The sequence below is a fragment of the Onychostruthus taczanowskii genome, unplaced genomic scaffold (assembly GCF_017590055.1).
Source record: "Onychostruthus taczanowskii isolate IOZ18803 unplaced genomic scaffold, ASM1759005v1 scaffold15, whole genome shotgun sequence".
Classification (NCBI taxonomy): domain Eukaryota; kingdom Metazoa; phylum Chordata; class Aves; order Passeriformes; family Passeridae; genus Onychostruthus; species Onychostruthus taczanowskii.
Window position 1 is genome coordinate 12,896,780 of NW_024498685.1, and position 20,222 is coordinate 12,917,001.

A 20,222-nucleotide genomic window follows, 5' to 3' on the forward strand; every position below is an offset into this window, starting at 1 on the left:
GGGGAAGCAGGGGGCGGCGGGGCTGCGCCTGCCTGACTCGGTCCGTGTGTCCGTCCCCGCAGCGAAGAGGCGAAGAGCACGACCTGGCTGCACCCGCTCACCGGCGAGGCCGTGATCACCGGGCACCGCCGCAGCGCAGGTAGGACCCTGCCCCGAGCCCTGCCCGGAGCCCTGCCGGAGCCCAGCCCCGAGCCCAGCCTGAGCCCAGCCCGAGCCCTGCCTGAGCCCTGTCCCGAGCCCTGCCCGAGCCCAGCCTGAGCCCTGCCGGAGCCCTGCCCCGAGCCCAGCCTGAGCCCAGCCCCGAGCCCTGTCCCGATCCCCCGGCTCGGCCGCCCCCGCCCCGGGCGGGCTCAGCCCGGGTTCCCCACAGCCCCCCGGGCAGGTCCCGGTGGCGCTTTCCCCTCACTGGCGCAGTTGTTCCCCGCGGGCTGAGCAGCGCCGCGGCCGCCGTGCAGCCCTGCATGGCCAGCCTGCTGGGCAGTTTTCTTCTCCCGCTGCCCCCGAGTTGTGCCTGTGTAATGTATCTGTCTCTGCTCTCCCTCCGTTGCCTCGTGTCACCCCTGCGAGGCTGTGTAGTTACCATTAGAGACCGCCTCGTTCCTCTCGTGCTCCTCGCTGGCTACCCCGGTTATCCACCTGCATAGCATCCTTCCCCAGTTTAGCACGAAACCACTCAGCGTATTTCTATTTCCAGCAGCGCCTAGATTTAACCACGATAGGTGTACTAGAAATGTAGGGGCTGATTTCGCCAGTCACCTAGAAACCCTTTTTCTCCCTGCGCTTCCATCTAGGCTGAGAGTCTGTGTGGTTTCCAAGTGACTGGGAGAGGTGGAATAGGTGGGAGGAAAAGGGGCTTGAAACATTAGAAATAACTTGGAGGGAGGAGGGTGGAATGAAGTCTTTGCTTCTGCTGTTTGTTCCACTCCGGAGAAGTATCAGCAGGAGGTGCTGGAGGAGGAGGATTTACAGCAGACACTCCGGAGAGCCGGAGCCAAACTCTTGGCTGCTGGAGCTGCACACAGGCTGCTCATGCCGCTGGGAGGTGGTGGAGTGTAGTAATACGTGCAGTTGTTTTTATGTATATAAGCACTTGGATAATCACGGGGAAATAATCTGCAAGTGAATTGGTCTGTATCAGATTATTTGCTTTTTATGTTTGGTTAATACTTATGCATTAAGGAATCAGAAGCAGCCTTTTAGAAAACTGTGGGCAGCCTTTCTTTTTTTCTTTTTTTTTTTTTTCTTTTTGTTTTTCAGTTAGGAATAGTTTAAAAACCACAGGTTTCTGGCTGTTAGAACCCTGCAGTTTGATTTGCAGCGAAGGTTCTGTTGTTTGTAAGAAGTCATTTAATGCTGGGAAATGGAACTACTGATTGCTATCAGGCTCCTCTTGCTCCTGCTCTCAGTGCTCGGATTGAGAAAGTGGCCTCCATCTACAGCAGTATGCATGGGGGCAGCTGTGTGTGAAGTGTTTTTCTTCTTCAACACCGGCATTAGCTGAGTATTAATTCTTTTTTTTAAGCTATTCCCACTGTCCTTGTTGACTGATGATGATTTCCCAGTAATTTTCCAAGTGTCTCATTTGTTTCTGCTGTTAAGTGCCTTCTAAAGGAAATGCAGTTTGCTTTTGAGTGTCTGGAGTATTGTGTGTAACAGAGCAGAGTTATCATCAGGTAAATGAAACTTGTTTCTGAACGCAAGGCTGAGGCATGACCTTTGATACACTGACCATAATTCATCAATCAGATACCACAGTGTCTAAAAACCAAATCTGTTCCTGCAGTTCTCCTCATTCATGTGTATGTTAATGAATCTCTCCATACATAGATATAATCAAACAGAATTATTCTGGGGTTTATCTCTCCCTTTGCTCTGACCATTGTTCTGGAACCTAGTCAAAATATGTTCAGAATACATCTTCTCTTAAGAAACAATTTTTGAGTGAATGGTACTTCTTTTGCAGATGTATATTATTGTAAAGCTCTCTGTTAAATAATTCTGTGAGGCATGTCCTAGACAGTGAGGAAAGCTTTGTCCTCCATTATGGATTGAAGTGCTTTTTATTCTTTGAGCTATTCAGCACTGGAAGGGTATTTTTTGCAAAGTTCTTACAGCAGCCATAAATACTTCTGCTGGAGAGACTTCCTGTTTGCTGTACTTTGCCCCGCGCCGTTATCGAAAGACACCTTGATTTTTGTTCTGCAGAAGATGGGAGTGAACAAAAAAAAGCAGCCAGAGCAAATAAGTAATGAGGAGGATAAAAAACACCACATAACCCAGCCTGATTTTTTTTTCCCCTTTAGGAAATGCATTCTTGCTTTTATACTTTTATAATTCAATGAGAGAGTGCTATCTATCAATCATTATTTTTATTGATGGGGGCAAACTTTTAAGGGTGGAGGTGCCCTACATCTCCAGAGCTTCCATCACACCCCAAAACTGAAATTTTGACCATTAGTGGTATGAGGTTTTTTAATATCTGGACTCTTGACTCTTAAGAGTGGTAATAGAAAGGAAGAGATGCACCCACATTCCTCTACTAGATTTACATGGAAAATGATTTTCATGTAAAATGCAACAGAGTTGTAAACACTGCAGGAGCACTTGTTAGTCACAACAGTGGTGGAATTATGCTAATACAATGCTAATGCTCTGTGGTGCAGTTGATATGGTGCCTCTTAAGGAGCTTGTGACTTGCATGTAGCTCAGTTAGATGGATTTTTGTTCAGATCTCTGCCTGCCAGGTGAGCTGATGCTGCTGAATTTCAAGGCAGGGAGATCTGGTGATGACCCCGAGTTGCTGGGCAGAGGAAGGAATCTTAAACGAGGGCACACTTAAACCATCCTTGTTACTATTTGAGAACCAGAAACCCCAATCAGGTTTTCAGGTGTGTAGCTTCTCTTGGCTTACAGAATTCACACTTAGGCAGTCTGGTGAGTCAATTCTGAAATCCTTGTTTCTGGGGCTGAAGGTGTCAACGTGAGGGATCAGACACAGTGTTTTACCTACCTTAGTGTTAGGGAGTAGACCAGGATGGCTAGCATCATTTCTCATTTCAAAAGGTAATTGGAATGTTTTGCTGCTTGTTTTCCAGACTTACCCACAGGTTGGGAGGAAGCCTATACTTTTGAAGGTGCAAGATATTATGTAAAGTAAGTTGAATGTTTGTCACAATACTATAAGCTGCAATTCTGAATGCTTTCCATACTGAACTCCAGTGTTGTGCTATAAATCCAAAAGGAGCATTTAAATTTGTCACAGGGTATCTAGTCCTTTGTTTACTGAATTCTGCAGAGCTAAAACAATCTCTTGACTGTTTGTGTTAATTAAAGCTGTGTGAGGATGCAGATTCAAGTGCAGTTTCTGCTGTGAATGTAACCATCTAGCAACAAATGTCCTTGCAAGCCAAGAAAACCTTGAATTTGTCTGTTTGCTTGACATTTGTGTGTGTACCCTCTTGTGCCACAAATGCTTTCACAAAGGCAAGATCTTACTTCATCACTGGGAGAAGAGTCTTGATTTCAGCCCTGTTCTCTAATTACATGGTTTAAAGCCACACTGAAGGTTTAATTTGGCCATTTTTCTTTGCAGACCTCCTGCTTCTAGCATTGATTTCCATTTTTTTTTTTTTTTTTGTTCTGGTTTTAGTATGTTTTGAGGAGCACGTTCACTGTGGTAGCCTTGCTGTCTGTATTGTCTTTTTGGATGAGAGACATGAAAATCAAGCTCTTGTATAGAAGTCCAGAGGGTGTATTGGTTGGATTTGTACAAACTTCTTACAAGCTTTTGCTCTCCAGATAGCTAGACCATCCTTATCTGGAAAAATTTTAAGTGGCACCTATGTATATTTGGTTAACATGCATCTGTATTTTCTGTTTAACAACTCATGGGCTTTTCTCAATTCATTCAGAAGTTTTTGCTCACTGCACTGAGTGTTTGGTTTGCTGTCTTTAAATTAAAAATGTCATTAGTGTGGTAAGTTTTATGAGTGAAGGTTACAGACAGAGTTTATAGACTGCAGGTAGGTTTTTTCTGAGTGTTGAGCACAAGGCTGCTGCTCTGTGTAAGATGCATTGTAGACAGTGTAAGGTGGATGCTACGTGTGTGCTTCATGGTTTATTTTATATGAGCCTGTTTGGTTTGGTCCTGAAGAAATTTTAAAAATATACATTGAAGCATAATGCTCCCCAAAATCTGACCAGAATAGGCGCTGTGCTGTCTAGGAGGGCAGATTGATTGTTGATAAACAACATGTTTGTTTTTCTGTTCTTTTCTGCCTTCTTGCAATTGACATTGCAGGAGTGCTGAGTAGCAGTTGACCAGAAATACACCAGACTGAGGACAGGGATCCATTGAGAAATTTACCTCTGGAGTTCCGTGCAGATTGTTAAATGAAGACAAGTGAGAATTAAAGAAAGCTGTGTTTGTGTGTGTATACAATGTGAAAAAAAATTCTTCTGGAGTTTGAGATGGAACCTTTTCTTGTAGAATAAGCTTATGAACAGTGTGTTGGCCAGCTGCAGTAACTGGAAAATAGCAACTTGAGTTTTCCTGGAATAAACAAGTTGTGTGAACAGCTGTTGTAGATCTCTTCAGGACAGACTTACTGAGTGCCAGGTTGTTTGTGTACCCTTGTCCTTCCAAGATCTTGTGTTCAAGGTGTTACCATAACTGTGAGGATGCCCATGGAGCTGATTGTTTTGCTGATAGCCAGCACCAAATAACTCAGTTTGTGTTTAAAAAAGTTGTGCTGTCTTTGAAAACACGTTGCACAAACACTTCTCTGGGATTTGACAGATGTAGGAGGATGGCAGGGATGCTGAAAGGTTCACGTGGTCTGACCAGTTTGGCATCCTCAGTTAAATACTGGTTTGTTGTGTAGAGTCTCAGGCTGAATTTGAATTCCTGCCCGGTGATAGCTTCTCCTTTTGAAGCTGTCTCACATTCAGCCCTGCTGGTGCTCGAGAGGATGTGAGAGCTAACATCGACAGGGTGACAACGTTATAATCACTGTCTGCTGATCCTAGGCAGTGGAACTCGGGGTGATGTGTTGATTACAATAATTCTGGTTGTCTGAATTTTAACTACTGTGGGGCTTCTGCATGAGAGGCAAACAGCACAGGCTGTTGTGACCTTCTGCCATGCAAACACCCCCACGTGTGGATTTTGAACCATAACCTGCTCATTTGTGTGTACTGATTTGCTGAATATTAGCGTTTGTTATGTCAATTGCAGCCTAATAAAACCATGTCAAAACTGTAAATATTGAAAGCTTGTTTGTGGTTAGGTCTGAAAGAAACATATTGTTTTATGTTCCATATGAGTTACAAGGAAATGAATGTTAATGTCATGCTTTTGGTGCTTCAGCCACTGAAACCTGTCTGTTGCATTCCTGTGTCCAGTCAGAGTTAGACAAGAAGGGCAGTCAAGTTTCCTGATCACATAAATAATTTGACCTAACTTCTGAGGCACAGCTTCAAATATGTGGGTTGAATAGAAATGTTTAACAACCTTCCTTTATGGTAAGATCTTATGCTAGACTGTGTTTGAAAATAAAAACCTTTTGAAAATTATTCTTCTGGTTCTTTAATAATAGGTCTTCAGTGTTCCAAGTGGGTGTGTTGCTGAATCTATTACTGTGCTTTTTTTTGGCTTTGATGTAGTAAACACTGTATAATCAAATTGGGATAATGTCGAGGAGATAATCGTCAGCTAAATCTTAACATTCCTTGCACTGACATTTCAAACAAATGACTCAGTATACAGATGCACTGAAATGTGATTCTTTTTAAAGGACACTATTTTTCTTGGGATGTGTGCACTCAGTTTCAGAATAAGTAAATACCAAACAGTGACTATTTTACACATTTTTTTCCTCTCCCATGGCATTGAATTTGTTCTAGTTCTAAAGTGGAAAGATACACTAAAACAGGGACAGATAAGGAGTTGTTCCCATTGCATACTGTGGTTTTCTGTTGGTGTAGGGTTGTCGTAGTAAGTTGATGTTAGCTAGGACTTTGACCTTTTTGGCATGTTATTTTTTCTGGAGTTTTTTTTTTTGGGCAGTAGAATATTTGCTAATGACAGAATCATTTCCCCACATCCTCCTCACTCACCTCTGGTAAACCCAAATGACAAAAGGTGTTGTTTGGTATTTGGAGTTAAAAAATGTGCAATGCCAGGATACCTTGTAGGGAGAGTGGTTACATTGTTTGGGGGTTTTGTCTCTTTCGGGGTGAGGAAATCCGGGTTTGTTTACTTCACATCAGACCTGTGTACTGGCATCCCTTCACTGGCACTTGGTGGGAGCTCTGGCAGTAAACTTTGCTGAAATAATGCTTGGTTTGGTATTTATACAACTAAACTTTTACCCAGAAAAGCCTACCCTTGACTGTAGGACTGATAGCATTCAATTATAACATTTGTTACTTTCAGTTAAGTATTGAATTTTCTGTAGTATGAAGCAAAACTCCTGAGGCCTGAAAATAGCAGCAAACTTGGTGTTTTTCTTTTGTCCTGCTTAGGGTCCTTCACTGGACTGGTTACTTGTGCACTTGTGAGCTCTGAAAAGTTGAGGGCTTTCTCCCCAAAACACATCTAAACTGGATGGTTGTATGGGAAGCTTAAGTTATTTATGTTATTTATAAGTGCCCAAGGAAAAGGACCCCACAGGAGAATCCCATAATGATACTTCTCAGAAAATACACCTGGTCATGGGCCTCAGGCTCCTCACCTGGTAAGGTCATTGAGAATTTCCAGCTTGATGTTTTTAGGACTTTGTGATGGCCTCATAATCTTTAGGCACCAAAGCTCTGAGTTTGAGGACCATAAAATTACATAAATGTGTGTGTGCATTTATGCATGTGTTTGGGAAACCCTTATCCTTTCTTTAAAATGACCCAATGCTCTAAATTCAGGCATTTTCTTACTTTTCTTGTATTTTTGGTCCTCATTGCAGTAGTTCTAAATATGCGTTCCATTTTTTAAATATGTTTTTCTTTTCAAACAAGGGTTTTATTATTTAAATTACTAATTTGCCAAATAAGGTTGTTCTGAAAATCAATCCAAAGATGATGTTTGTGGAATTTTGCATCACTCTGCCTAGGTTGGTTTCTACAGAAGTACTATTAGGTAAGCTGTTTGGATGTTAGAATTTGATTTTTCTTAACTTTGCTGTAAGACTGACACTTTTTGGGCAGTACAAAAGCTGACTGCAAAAGTGCTTAAAAACTCAATTAAGAGGGTTGAAATTTTTGGGGTTTTCTCTTGAAGTTTACCTTTTTCTGTGTTCATCAGAACAGTTTTTGCCTGTTGCTGGCTGAATCAAGGCATTGGCAAAGCCTGGCCAAAGCCCAGGTGATTTCACTGTTGCATCAAATAAAGGTTTTGTGTGCTTTTATAGAGACTTTTTGTCAGTGCAGGTTTGTTTATTGTAGACAAGTTGCTTGAAAATGGGGAAGGCAAGAAAAACTTATTAAGTGATTAAAAGGGATAAGATCTCATTCAGCTCTGAGTGTCTATTGTTTACTAAAATAAACCTGTGCTCATTGAGAATTCAGCTTTCGTTTGAACCTTTGTCTTTTATGTGCATTCTAAAGATCTTTCCCATTCAGCTGAGACTTTCTCCAGAAAAATCAAACAACAGCCAGTGGTGTTTGCAGAAAAGCCCTGTCTTGAAAGGAAAAAATGGAATTTGAGAAAAATACGAACAGATGAAACAGTTTTTCTCCAAGACTAAGAATTGCAGTATTCCTCCCAGAAATTCAGTTCTTTTCTTTTTACTTCTAACCTTTATTTTACTGAATGAAAAATAAACTTAATTCTTTTTCTTACATGGTGAGACCTGTAGGTGAAATAATGGTGGACTTAGCTACAAGCTGCCCTGTGCCTTTTGTAGTGAGCAAAGCTGTTCAGATAAGGAGAACTTTTTTGGGGGAATGCCTGCACATTTATTGTCTGTTTGAACATTTGCTTCTTTCTTCAACTGAAATATTCCAAGAACCAAAAATACCGCAGAGCTGGAGCTGGGTGTGGAGGTGGAAGGATTCTAGGCACAGGAAGAAATGGGTGTGGGTCAGAGGAGAGGTGGGACTGCATCCAAAAAACAGCTTCTGATGGGTTGGATGTGCAAGGACAGGGCTGTAGGTAGTGCTGGGCTGCAGGAAAAGCCTAAAAGGGTGGGAGCAGTTGCAGAAGGAGTGCAGGGACAACCAGGCAGAGAGGAGCAGTCAGGAAAAGGAGTGGGAGCTGATTTCCTAGGAGCAAACTTAATGGGATTTCTCCCAGAGGGAAGGGTGGCAAAAGTTCACCCTGCACAAACAAGTTGTCTGACGGCAGTGCAGGTCTGGAAGGGCCCATTATCCCTGGCTTAGGAGTCTGTTTCAGAGTTAGTCTGGGAGGTGGAATATCAAATGTGAGCGTTAGGAATTGCTGTGCTTCTAAAGGCTCTTTTTGCCTGTGACGTCTGTGGTTGATATTTTGAGCTGTCTCTTTCCTGAAGTGTGTTTCTAAATTGGGTAATACCTTAAATGCTTCAGTTTCACTGAGAAGGACTTGAAAGCGTGAGGGAGCTTACTGATTTTTTTTTTAATCATTACCAAGTTTTTAAACACTTGTAAGAATTAATTAATAATTATTTAAAACCACAAAAATACCTATACATGAGTAGTTACATGAAATACTGAAGTCCATGAGAAGGGTATTGAAGACACTCAGACTTTTTTGATGTTTGTGACCAAGTTAGTAAATTGGTCTCTAGCTTTAGAACCTTGTTTTTGAAGTGGAAAGATCTCTTCCCTAGCTTTGGTCTTCTTTGGTGATTAAGTACTAATAGCAGATAAAGTGGATATGTTCCACATTTACTACAGTGAAGTGAATCCTTACATGGTCTTTCATTTTTGGTATTCACCATGTGTGAAGGATGGCAAAAAGCAAAGGAATTGCTCATCAATCAAAACTTTCATGTAGGTGGTTGCTGCAATGTTTAATAAATATAGTGGTACATTTTTTCCCCCCAAACCCTCTCCCTTTGCAAAAAAAGATAGTTGATGTGCCTTCTTGAGAATGATTTTGGGACATATAACCATTATTTCATCTTCCTGTTGTGTCTGGGTGCTGTGCAGGTTCTTTTTCTTCTCTCCCCATCTTGGAACCCATATCCTGCAGCAGCAGGAGCTGAGGGACACTTCCAGAAACACCTCAGCTCTACTGCTATACAATCCACCTCTATTCGTTAGAACTTTCACAGGTCCAAATTCCACCTGGTGCCTTTTATGTTCTGCTTTTGCTTTAAAGGAGTTGCACCCACTTTTTCTTTGGGGTTTTTTTTGTTGGTTGTTTTTATCCCTGTGGTCTGACAGAGTTTTGGTGTGCTGATCAGACCCGGTGTCTGTTGTGGTGTTGCACCAAGCCTGTTTTTCCTGCACATGTTTATGTTACCCCAGCTCTTATTCTAATGAATTACACTTGCATTAAAGCTGAGATACACTGGGGCTGGCAGTGCAGAGCACTCCTCAGCTGGCTCCTGTGAGAGGGGGAGAAGGCTCCTGTGGAGCTTCAGGCAGAGAAATCCTTGCTGGAAGCAAAGCTCCACAGCTCTGACTGCTGGGATTTCTGCCAGCGTGGTGCCTGGATGTGTGTTCTTTTCTGTGTTTCAGTAAGTAAATACCTAAATTTAGACTCTTTCCCCTCCTCTCTCTCCCTCCTCCCTTGCCTTCTTGCTTTGGGATGTGTGAGATAACCATGCCTTTCAGTTCTCCTGCATTTGGTTGAAGGGAAAGGGTTCCATGACAGTGATGTTGAAGAAGTTGCATGAGGAGCCACCATGAGAAGTGGGAATTTGGGGATGGGAACTTGGCAGCAGAGGCACTGCAGTGAAACTCTGCTTCCCAGTGCTGGCCAGGACAGAAAGGTCTGGTTGTATGGTTGCTTGTGAAGTTGCATCTTTCTGCTCCAGACCTATGAAACTTGAATTGAATACTTGTTTGAAATCTGTGGGGTAGGGGGAAAAAAAAGGCTTTTAAGACAGTATTTTGAATGGCTGTGTGGCCTGTGATTGTGTTGAAGCTTTATATAAACAATTAAAAAGACTTCTGCATATTCAGGAGGCTCCACAAACTTAGTTCTTCATGGATTTCTCCACTGTGATTTAGTAAGAACAATTATTTGTAAGGAAGGGTATATTGTCAAGCAGCCTAACCTTTACAATTGGCTCCCTGCTTTTTCTTCTTCCAGAATCTGTTAGAAATCATGTTTAATAGAAACTAAGTGCTTTAAAAACAAATTTTGTGCTTTATTAACTGGAAGTGTTACAGACCAGGCAAGAGAGGTCCTAGGAAGAAAAGGTGTTTGAAAGCAAAATGCTTGGTGAAAGTTCCAATTTCAAATGCCATCTTTCCATTCCAGTATTTCCTGGAAGCTTTTTTATCATGTTTACTACTCACTGAAGAAGTAGGATACTGTAATTGCACAAATCCTGCAAAAATACAGCTTTGGGTTTTGTTCTGAGCTGTACTACTAGCAAAATTCTGTCATTCTGGGTTTTTTTTATTCCCCTTTTTTTTATTAAATCCTGCATATTGTGCAGCTGCTGACCAATGTCCGTAATATTTATCATTTTTGAAATCTGTTTTTGAGATGAGTAAAAACATGTGATTGTATAATCTTTAAAATTTTTCAATGAACTTGGCTTATAAAAAGGACAGAAATCTCTCTTGGAAATAAAATTTTGTGAGTAACAAGAATAAACCCATGGTGCTCTGAAATGCTTACAGTGAAGAAGAAACCCTTTTAATCTGATTTACTTGAATGCCTAAAAGGGGAACTTGGTTTCCTCATGGCTAAGACTGTGGTGGGGAGGGTTTTGTTGTGGATTTTAGATGTTGTTCACACCATTTTGTAGGGTTGCTTGTGTATTTTTTGATGAAAAAGGAAAATCCTCTAGATGAATATGAAACTCTGTGGTTGAAGTCTTTTGTAAGGTATGCAAAAGTTGAAAAAGAAAGTTGCAAACAAGAATACATGTTTGAGCAATCAGTGTCGTAAGAGCAAGTGTTCATTTTAAGGATGAATTTTAATCAGAGGAATGATGCAAGCTAAACCTCATTAGATATTCATATCATCTGTTCTGATCTGAAATCTCTCTTGTGGTACAAACTCAGATCTTCTCTGCTTGATGTGGGTATCAGTTGCTTACCTGGTCTGAAACATGGAAATATTTTCAGTTGTTAAAGCACACAAATGTTACTCTTTTTTTCTCCCAATTAATAACATTTCAGCTTCTGCTGATTGATCCATCTTCTTTGTTCTGTCAGCAGAGTTAAAATAATTTGACTTTTGAATCAGTAAATTTTGAACTCATTTAACTGAAACCTAAAGATATCCCCGTTACAGTGAATTTTGAAGGAGTAGGTCACTAAAGCTACCCTAGGTCAGACAGGAGGTGGTTATGAGCATTGTCCTACAATGAATGGCCAGCAGGAGCAGGGAGCTCATTCTGCAATGAATGTCCAGCAGGGAGCTCATTCTGTCACCTGTCCCTGGTGGGGTCACACCTGGAGTGCTGTGCCCAGCTCTGGCCCCTCACTTTGGGAAGGACTTTGGGACCCTTGAGTTCATCCAGAGGGGGCAGAGAGGCTGGAGAGGGGCTGGGAGCACAAACCCTGTGAGGAACCCCTGAGGGAGCTGGGGGTGCTCACCTGGAGAAAAGGAGACTCGGGGGTGACATTATTACATGAGCTATACCTTTCAACCCCTGAAAGGTGCTGTGCTCAGCTGGGGCTGGGCTCTTTCACTAGGAACTGACAGAACCAGAGCACACAGCCTCCAGCTGCACCAAGGGAAACACAGGTTGGATATCAGGAAAAAGGTTTTCACAGAAAGAGTGATAAAGTTCTGGAATGGCTGCCCGGGGAGGTGCTGGAGTCCCCATCCCTGGGTGTGTTTAACAAAGCCTGGATGTGGCACTGGGTGCCAGGGTTTAGTTGAGGTGTTGGGGCTGGGTTGGACTCGATGATCTTGAAGGTCTCTTCCAACCTGAGCATTCTGTGACTCTCTGAATTCTGTGGATTCTGTGAATTGGAACAGTTTGGGAACCTAAATACTTACACTCAGCAATGGGAGTCTTGGGCTATGTGCTTGGAGTTTGTGGTCTGTAAAAAGCACTGGGCTGGGGTTTCTTACCTGGTTCCACACCATCCCTGGGCTCTGCAGCAGGATGTCCTGATCCCTGCCAGGCAGCCTTGGCTCTGCCTGTGCCTCTCCTTTTGCTCAGCTCCAGGTAAAGCTGAGCTGAAATCCTGCAATCTGCAAGGTCTATTCAGCAGCCTTGCCTTGGAGTGCTGCGGGGATGAGGCTGGAAGGAAGCAGGGTGTGAATTGTGCCAACACTGCTGCCAAAGGTGTTTTATTTCCTCTGTACTAAGCCTTGTATTTATTTATCTGCAACTCCTGTCTGTCTGACAATTCAATAACTGAATGAAAGGGTTTTTTCTTGTAAAATGAATTTAAAAGTTTCCCAGATTTAAACTTTCTCTGTAGTGATTGCCACAAAGAGGAGGGTTTAAGGAAAGTTTTTTGTTCTTAAGAGCAGATAAACTGACAACAAAACCATTGAATTTGCCTGCTTTTCTAGCTGACTATATTACACAGGACATAGTAAAGAGCATAAAAGGTGACATTTTAGAATTATTTAGATGAGTGATGCCTAGTAGTATGGTAAGGTGATATCTGTTTAAATGCAAATTTAATGAAAGGTTATCCTTTTGGTCTTCCTGTTACCACTAGTGTTTATTTCTTACATGTATATACTCACATGCATATACAGAGCACATTGTTGTTTATGCCTCTTCTGCAGACTACCCACTCCCAAATTTCTTACCTGGAATATTTTGCATTTTGCTTCACTTTCAAAATACAGTAAAATCTGAACCTTTTCCTGAAGTTCTCCTTATTCTTGCATTCTAAGCTACACACTTTGCAGTGTGCTTCAGAGTTGAGCTCACTCTGTGGTTTTCATCCAGCTTCAGGTGAGAGTGCCAAACCTGTCCAACAAGAAATTCGGGATTTCTGGTGCCTCTGATTGCTCATTTTGCGGTTCAAAACAACAAAAAGTGCTATCAAATTCAGCAATTCAAATGCCAGTGTTTTATCCTGTTCACTAGAATCTTTTGTTTGAGTGCTTGCTGCCTCAAAACACTTTTGAGTTGAGATATGTAAGTTCCTTGAAAATCTTGCTATTTAGTTGCTGAAAAAGGAGGGAGACATGAGTAGAAAACTCAAGTCTCTTGATTAAAGTGCTGGTGTCCTATTAGGCTCTAAGTGGGGTTTGCTGTGTTTCACAGCCCTCGATGATTTAAGCAAAGATTGCATCAGGCTGAGGAGTTGGAATTACCAGGTCTTAAAGAAGAGGGGGAGGAAGTCTTTTCCTCGGTAATAGAGTTGTTTTTTCTTTCTGACTTCTAGTGATGCTGTTTTTAAGTCATTCGTGCAGACAGAGACTTCTCAAACTTTTAATGAGGATTGAAGGTATCGTGTTTGCCAAGTATTGCAATCATTAGCTTAGACAAGAGTTTTTGCTTTTACTATTTTCCTTGAAAAGCTGCCTTGCACAATTGTAAACAGGGTTTTGTTCTGGTAACTTAAGGCTTTTATTTATTTTTTCAAGGAGGTGAAGAAATGAATCTGGCACTGTTTCAGAACCTGTGTGTCTCATACACTTTCACCAGGCCTGGTATACAGGAGATTATGTTGCTGGCAGAGTGAATCTGTGAAGAGCAAACAAAATGTTTCACTCATTTGAAGATGGCTCTAAGAAAAATTGGAGTAGAATTTGTGGAAAATTGGCTCTTGTATTCCTACCTAATTTCTTTGCAGTAGTAGGGACCTGAATTGTAATGAATGGAGGTGAATAGGTTTTGGATTTGATTTAACAGCTGGGTTCATCAAGTGTCTCTGTTAGGAGTGTAGAGAGAATGGTCAAAGCAGAGTTTATGGAGGGTTTTAAGGTTTGGGTTTTTTTCTCTCTGAATTTGACATAGATATGTCAGCCACAACAAAAAATCAAATGCAATGCAGGCAAAGCTGCAGTTGGCAGCTGTTAATTTGTTTTGATCAGAGGCAAATATTTCAAGTCTTCTGATCAATTTATTTTCCTTGAGCTGAAGTAATTTGGTTTTTTAGTAGTCTAAAAGCGTCTCTGCACCACTGGTTTGGAAAAACAAAAATAGGGATTTATTTATATCAGAAAAACAACTGGCTCCAACTCTTTGTCTCTTCAGTTCTTTTCTTCTGCTGTTTGACCTTCTCTTTCTCTTCCTTTTTATTTTATTTCTGTATACATGCCCTTATTGTTCACCCTACTATTTCCACTGTTACTCTGCTTGCTTCCAGCGCTGGTAGCTCAAGGAGTGTTAGACATGATCTTCCCCAGTTGGACTGCATGCCAGATTTTCCTAAGGGGAATGTAAATACTGCGAGGTCAGTGCAGTATCAAATGCCTGCAGCCTGAAATGAACCCAGCAGGATTTTCTGCTATTCAGTCAAAATTAAAACCTGCTCAGGATACACTGCTGAATGGTGAAAAGTCAAGACTTTGCGTTATATATTAAGCTTTACAGATTTTTTGAAATTTTTTTTAACTTTAATTAAGCTTACTTTTTTCCCCTAACGTGAAGGAGTGTGCACTAGGGACTACTCAGTAGAACTGTGGTAATTAACAGATATGTTTAGAAACCTTTTTCTGTATACTGATGGATTGGATTACTTGTTTTATTTCTAAAAATGACAAAGAGGTGAATGTGTTTGCATGCTCACCTGAAACATATTTAATACAGTGGCACTTCAATGTTCTACTCAGGTGCTGTAAATAGCAAATAAAATCTTCAGCCCATCCATTCCTCCATGTTTTCCCTCACCTCCTTTCACTCCCTCCTTTCTGCCTGAAAAAGAATGGGCTGGGGTAAACTCACATGGCACAGCAAAAACAAATTGCTCTTGATGACTTTCTCCTGTGCTTCAAACAACCTGCTGGCCACTCTTCTGAGGGAGAATTGCTCCCTGTGATCCCTTCGGCTCAGTGATGCTCTTTAATTTGCCATGTGATAGTTTGAATTGCTTGCATCTGTGTGCTGCTAGGGACCAGAACTTCTCGTTTTACAAGGAGGGGAAGTGGAGATTAACAACTGAACTCGAGGGGTTTTTGCTGTGTAGGGCTGCTGGCAGTAAATTGACATATTTTAGCTCTGTTTGTCTTTCAGATTGTTGTCTGTGGAAGACTGTTTAGTTTGGGAAAGAATCCATCTAATTGATGAAATTAGAAGAAAATAACCTCTGAATATTTATAGACAAGCCAGGGGTTGAGTTGTTCTTTGGTATTTCTGTTGGCCACGCCATGGCAAAACCAATTCTTTCTCCATGTCTCTTAAGATGTCATGGTAATGCCACTGTGAAATGACAACAGAAAAATACAGGTTGAGGCCAGGACATGTTTGCTTTCTTCAAAAATCAAAGCTGTTTTACTTTTGTGAGGAGATAAATAGTGTTGTGGTCGTTAGATAAGTCCCTACTGATTCACAATGTTTTTGTTATGTTCCTGGTAAAGTTTCATGGTTTTGTCTGGGAAACTTCATGATGCTCAGATGAAGGAATATTTGGTTATTGAATGCTACAGTTTGATGTTCTCAGTGGATTAAAGTGGGTATTGAAAATAACTATTAGAGGTCTTGATGAAAAACTACATTGCTGAACAGAGAATAAAACAGATTTTAAAATGAACAGCATTAGTAGCTGTCATGTAAGCAAAGTAATGTTAAGTTCAAATGAATACATTATGAAATACTCATTCTGAAGCAAAGATGAATGTATTATAGAGTGTAAAACTATCTTTCAGGAATAACACTAAATTGCATTCCTTGAACAGCTTTATTAATACTTAGTTTTGTGCCATTGGACAAAACTAAAAAAAAAGGCATTTTTTACTATAAGTAATTTACTTGGGAGGTGAACATTTCATACCTTATCTCTCTAAAAATGAAAAGCATAAACACCTGGGTGCTGGTAGGCCATTGCTTAAAATAGTCAAGTAAAAACTCAGGCTGTTGGCTGTGAAGGAGTAGGAAGAGCTCATCTATTCTTTCTTTTAAAATAACAAAAAATAGCTTTTCATTTTACTTAAAAAAATTATTGTGGGGTTTTTGTTGTTTTTGTTTATGTAATGATGTAATAGTAATTCCCAAAGTCCATTTGAAAATGATGGGAATTTCATCAGCAGGATTGCAAGAAGTCTGGCATGTGACTAGCTGTGATTTGTGAGGTTTCATTCTTTGTTTTTTACAACACTTTGCAGCAATGCTGTTGAATTTCTAAAGTAGGGATTAAGGGTGTTTTAAACACCAATAAGTGCCTCACTTCACCTGGAGTGGGCTGGCTTGGGTTCTGGGGCTGCCTGAGTGAAGGACATTGAGCTCACCATGGCATCACTGATTTTCCTGGTCAATTCTGTAACCCCAGCATGTATTTTGGGAAAGATCCAGTATTTCTGGCTGAGATGTCTACAAGGGAATGTAGGCTTTGTTTGGGTTTCTTTTTTTTCAGTCAAGCAGAACACTGGTCTTTCTTAGATGCTTTTTTTGAAGTGTTTAATGATTCCTCCTCATGAGGTGCGATGATTAAACGTAGCATCCCCGTGCATCATTATTTTGCAAACAAGTGTTGATATTTATTTCAGTAGGAAAGGGTGGTTGCATCTGCTGTCTTTTGCACAGCTCTGTGCCCTGTAAGACTCTGTTTCATCCCTTTGCTGAGTGAAAATAAACCACTCTGAGAGCAGCAGTGGTTTCCTCAGCGTGCCCCTGAGCCCACTTGGGGATGACTTTGGAGTTCCCCTCTGCAGTGCTGCCTCTCTGCAAACCACTGGCAGCTCTGACATCTGCATTTCTGCAATTTGTCCGCACCCCTTTTCTGTGGATTAAGCTTTTCCCACTCACTGAAGATGGATTCTGAGTTTTGGGAATAAGTTCTCATCTGCAGGAGGGCGGCTGCAACACCTCTGCTACAGGTGCACTTACAGCTTGCATCTGTTAGATTTTGTCATCTTAAATAATTGAGTCCAAAAGCAGAGGAATTCGTTAGCAGCCCTAGAATTATGTGGAGCTTATTGGCCAATACTCTTTCTTCATACATAGTTTTTTAATAACTATAAACCTAACTTTTTTTTAGATGAGGGAGATTGAACTGAACAGAGATAATTGTTTCCAATCCTGATCACACCATAGACAGTAAAATCTTATGTCTGAACAACCACTGGAATATAATCATGTAAAAATTAAAGTTACAGGAAATTATGTTGCTGTGGAAAAAATAATTTGCTTTATTCCCACAGGCACTAATTATCAAGGCTCTAAACTGAAACTTGTACTTTTCTGCAAAGGATCCTTGTAAGGAAAACATAATCAAGAGCCACTAAAATCTCTGGTCTTATTTTTAGAGATAAATTGTGCTATTTTACTGGTTGCTTTCCAAGTTATGTATTGAAATGGTAAAACAACAAAAAATTTGCTTGACTAAATTCCACATAATGGTACATTCTTAGCACTCAGCACTCAAATAAAAGAGGTGGGAATGGAGAAGAATGTAATTTCATAATACATTTCCATAATTTAGCAACCTGGGTAGACTATGTTTTTAAATACTTTATTTTTTTTTTAATTTGCGTACAAAACCGCTGCTCGTGTTTGTTCACTTTTCAAAGCATCTCAGCTTTTCATGCTCTTTAGACCATGTTTTGTACTGCACAAAATACCATGGAAATGTTAGTTCTAGAGCTTGCTGGTGACATTGCTTTGAGCTATTTCTGATTGCTGTTTTGGTGTTTCTTTTGACCACCAAAGATTAAATAAGACCATGGCTAGTTTGTAAGCTATACTTGGATATTTAATGAATATAGATATATATATTTAATTGCTTGAGGTGTAGTAAAGAAGAGTATATAAATATTGTGTGTGGAATGTCTTTGAAGCTGGGATTTTGTTTTCAGTAATTTGCTGTTCTCCTCTTCCAGTGTTCCTACTTTATGATTCACCTGGTGGTGTGGTAATGGCCAGGGTAATAATTTGGGGAGAAATGACTCATGAAAAGCTGAGGAGGTGCAAGTCCCAAAAGAAGATAATGGTACAGAATAAGAGCTGATGTGCATCAGCAGCTGTAGGGATGTAAATATTTTGTGAGTTACAGCAGTAAATAGGGAGCTCTGTGGGAACAGGCAGCATCCCTCTGAATGGACACATTTCTTCAAAATAAAACTTTTAATGGAGGAAAGAAAATATTTACAAGAAAGATCGTTTCTCCAAATGATCAGGAGCAGGATTGATGTGCAGTCCTGGCAGCTGAGGAGAGAGTGATGAGCACCCTACATGAAATTAGGACAGGAATTTACATACAGGAGCTGCTTCCTTTGAGCTGAGCAGAACAGCAATGTTTTCAAGATATGACCTGTCTTGGCAGAAGATGAACTGAATAGTGTGAATTCATCAAGAGTTTGTATCTTTGTAACCTGTTTTGAGGCAGCTGAAGTGGTTCATGTTAAATATTTTACATGGCTCAGCTCTCCCTTTTAAAGGATTTTTTTTCTTTATCTGACCAAAATTAACCATCTGCTTGTCGGAGATCGTTTTGCCACAAAAAGAGATTAAAGGTTTTCTTTGTGGTGCAAGATTAATAGGTGGAAGAATATGAAGGTAGAGGCCAATTAAAATGTTTTCTTGGTTACCCTGTATAGGTGGCATTTAAAAAAATTATGAGATGTGTAATGGCATTCTATGGAGAATTTATTTTGGTAAATGTTTTTTCCTCTTTATATACTTGCTCATTTTGACTACTTAATTGATTTTCTTTTTTTCTTTTTTTTTTTTTTTTTTTTCATTTGCCTGGGGAGAAGGACTTTTCAAAATTAAACTAATAACCAAAAAAAGCACATCTGTGTAGTGTTAATGCTGGTTCAAGGTTTTTCTCTTTTTAGCTGACATGTCGTCTTCATTCTTTAGGAACCAACTTGAACATTAAAATCCCTTTCCTTGCAGATTTTACCACTGGTTTTTAAAATAATAAATTGAAAAAATATAACAATCTGTTTCTTATTTAAGATAACCAGGAAGAAAACTGCCCTCTCCCTTCAAGTGTGTCAAGGTGAACGCTGAATTCAGCAGTAACACACAGTACAGAGGAGTACAAGCTCCACATTCTTTCAGATTTTCAAAGATTTTCAAAAATATCCCAACTCTTGTGAATTGTGGTATGGATTTTTGTGAAGCGGGCACTAAAATTTAAATTTAACTTGGAGTTAAATAACAGCTTGCTTTTTTGGGGGTTTGTTTTTTTTTTTTGGTTCTCTGATGTGATTTGAACCTCTACAAAGGCAATCTGCAGGTAATAGATGCTATTTTGTCACTTCAGCTTATGGAGCCACCAGGTCCTAAATTTTAGTGATGACTTTCCAAAGTTGGATACATTGGTTGTTTGGGTTTGGTTTGGTTTTTTTGTTGGTTTTTGGGAGTTTTTTCCCCCCTCGTTATGTCTCCTTTTGGGCCAGTGTCTTAATTGAATCTTTTATTTCCACTTTGCTAAAATAAACTTGGAGCAAATGTTGCTTCTTGAATGGATATTCTTGCGGTTTGAGCAAGGAAACTCTGCATGCATTTAAAAGAAAACTTTACATGCAACTTTATCAATTTGTTGCTTTATTGCTGTTTCTAGTGCTTAGAGTCCTAAGCTGTTTAGGAGACTGGGAGTTTTTTAAATAATTTCATTTGGAAAGTAAAAAGGAGATAATTCTTTTTGACTTTTAGGTGTGCTCTTTTTTGTCACAACGCCACTGCTTTTGACTGACCTTTTCATGCCAGGATTTCTGGCTCTTTTTAACAAGATTTCCTTTTCCTGTTTGAAAGGCAGCACTACGTGCTCAAATTCCATTGATATCTTCATGATGCTAAGCTTTTGAATTGACAGAATTGCACGCCCTAAGGATAGGAAAAAATGTCATCTATTGATATTTGGATTATATTTTATCACTTCCATTTGGGAGAAGAAGTGGAAGCTGTGGCCTTCATCCACAGTGTGAAGAAAACAGACTTCTTAAAATCAAATTGCAGCTGGAAAAGTAGAATTTTTAAAGGCCTGACATGTGCAATAATATTGTTCCAGTTCAGCCTGTTTAGAAGTAGTACTGGTTT

The 20,222-nt window shown here is 40.4% G+C and overlaps 1 protein-coding gene across 1 annotated transcript in view; it reads left to right on the forward strand.

Moving 5' to 3' along the window:
• Window positions 1-69: 69 nt before the first annotated feature.
• Window positions 70-20,222, forward strand: part of PLEKHA5 (pleckstrin homology domain containing A5) — a 164,749-nt gene continuing 144,596 nt past the window's right edge. Inside the window, exons 1-2 of the mRNA XM_041398703.1 lie at window positions 70-139; window positions 3,096-3,153. The gene's annotated coding sequence lies outside the window, so the exon portion shown is untranslated. The remainder of the gene's footprint in view (window positions 140-3,095; window positions 3,154-20,222) is intronic.